This window comes from Branchiostoma belcheri, unplaced genomic scaffold (genome assembly GCF_001625305.1).
Source record: "Branchiostoma belcheri isolate BF01 breed outbred unplaced genomic scaffold, Haploidv18h27 scaffold36, whole genome shotgun sequence".
Lineage (NCBI taxonomy): Eukaryota > Metazoa > Chordata > Leptocardii > Amphioxiformes > Branchiostomatidae > Branchiostoma > Branchiostoma belcheri.
In genome coordinates, this window is record NW_017803976.1 from 2,840,565 (window position 1) to 2,843,345 (window position 2,781).

The following is a 2,781-nucleotide window of genomic DNA, read 5'->3' on the forward strand; positions in this document are numbered from 1 at the left end:
CTCCTACTACTACTAGTATGAGTGCTTACGTACGGCCGGCTTTGTTTACATCATGTAAAGCGCCACGCCGATGGAAAACTACACCATGGAATAAAACGTGACTACTGTGGTGCGATCTCCATCTTATAGGCTTCCCCTTTGTGGAAACAAAATTAAAATTGGTCAAGTTTGAACCGAGATATGGAAAGCTGAAAATCTAGACTAAGCCACACTGCCAATGCTCATTGACATAATTTATGCAGTTTATTAAAATCCTTGATTACTGTGATTATAAACATGTTTCTATCAACATTTTTGGCAAATAATAAAATCAAGTTATTATTTAAGACAAATTAAGTTTGTTTTGTCAGCAGCTTTTTATGCAACATTATTATAACCATGATTTTGAAATTACAACCCACAATAGAAAGTATACAAACTTCCAAGGCATGCGTAAATGTTCTAACATGGTCTTCCAATGTCTGCTCACCCACCCATGGATGCATCCATGGAATGTTTGTTCTGGAATTATTACCATTTTCGCTAAGGCGAAAATGGTAAAAAAAAATCATATTCCTGTTAACCTTTGAAAATCCAAATCTAACTACACATACAGCATCTTAAATTTATACAATTACTAAGAAGCTAGAAGAAGTTGAAAGGTCTAGAATACATTAAACATTTATAGATACATGTACACGTAATAGTTATATGTATAATCATATGTATTCGAATATGTATAATGTGACCTGTGCTTAGCCCAGTGGGGCAAAAATGTACAAAAAAGGTCTTAATTCATTATCAGGGCTAATATTACTGGTTATCTTATTTTTGGTATGGTCCTAATGTTATATAACGCAGCTTTGTGTAACGAGTAATACTGACAAGTATTATTTGTGAAGTTGTTTGAAAAATTGCGTCTGAGTCCCAGGGTCATGCATATCAGATTATTCTCGGCCTCGCAGACCCCAGGTATACTGTTTAGTGTTAGTATGTTTGGGAATGTAGTTTGATTTCCTTGTACTCCTGTTGGTAATGTTTGACATAGTCATGACTGGTTTACGGTATTAGTCAGTGATTACACAATTTTCCCTGACTAGTACATGTAGCGGTATGTGATCCTATCATATTTAACTACTAATGGACACACAAGTGAACAAACAAACAAACAAAGAAACACACACAAACACAAACATAAACACTTCCATGGAGGTTACCATGACTGAGAAGACGGCTCACCTTGCTTGAAAAAGCACCAGGCCGACTTATACGACAAATTATTATTTGCACATAAAATCAGATCTTACTACATGACGGTACGTCGCACAGCTCCCATCTCGAGTTAGGATCCGTGGTGTAGCACCAGACTCTGGGTTCGCCGTCCGGGTTCCGGCAGTAGTTCTGCTCCAGTCCGGCCGATGGGTAGGTACCATGTGTCCTGGTGTGTTCATGGGGTGTCTGACTGTCCCAGCGTTGACATGTCTTGCCTGTTTTGGTCACAGAGACTGTTCCTCGGTAGGATGCCCCATCTGCGTACTGGCAGCTTACTGGTGGATGAAATTAAAAATAGAAATGAATTAAACCAGAAACGTTATAAAAAATCCGTTATTTTATTATAAATAAAATATTAATTTGGTAAATGATTGAATAGTAACGTTGGAACTTATGCTAGGTCAAAAATAGCTCAAAATGACATATTATCAAAAATAATGAAAACTGACCCATTTTAAAGGACAAGTGCGTTGCAACGAAACAAGAACCCAAACTTTACAAGAATGCATTATATAGACAATTTGTTGTTTCATATTCTATGTAAATTTCAAGTAAATATCTCGTTTGGTTTAGAACTTATGCTAGGTCAAAGATAGCACAAAATGACATATTATCAAAATAATGAAAACTGACCCACTTTAAAGGACAAGTGCATAGCAACGAAACAAGAACCCAAACTTTGCAAGCATGCAATTCATACACAATTTGTTGTTTTATATTTCATGTAAATTTCAAGAAAAGAACTAGTTTGGTTTGGAGCTATATGCTAGTTTAAAGATAGCACAAAATGACATATCATCAAAATAACGAAAACTGACCTACTTTAAAGGACAAGTGCGTAGCAACGAAACAAGAACCCAAACTTTGCAAGCATGCATCTAATACCTCTGGAGTGGTTTATTATGCTGTGTAAATGTCAAGCAAAACATTCTCCCCTTTTGGGACTTAGAGTGCTTCAAAATTGGGCAAAATTTCAGTTTTTTTACACCCTAAAAATAGTGCATTGTATTCAGAGTGCCCAAGACCTCGGATTTTACTGAACATTGGCTTTACTGCTATTTTATACAAGTTTAGGCATTGATCTGATCAGCACATCTTGCTCTTGTTGTTACGCTAAAGCACTGATCAGTCACAGTGCCCTAAAGTTAGCCAATTTCCATGTTTTGTACATGCCAAAATCTGGGAAAATGCCCTGAAAACTTCTTTGGCCCGTTGCCATGGCAACAAGGGGTTCTGAGCAAAAAGAAAGCTATTCTGAGGGGTTATGTACCAAGTACTATCACTGTGCAAAAAATGAGCAAAATCGATTTTTTGACCGGTGCCACCATTGTTTGACCCTTACAGACATTCGCTCTTAAGGTTCGAAAGACATGAAAGGGACTTTCTTTGTGAGGTTGGGATTTACTTCCAGCTTCCAACATATTTGTGCGATTATCTCATGCTTCTAATATTTATGGTTTGTGCTAAATCAGCCCACACGAGGCACACTCGTAAGGCGTCATATTTTGGCAAATCCACTTCCTGAATGGT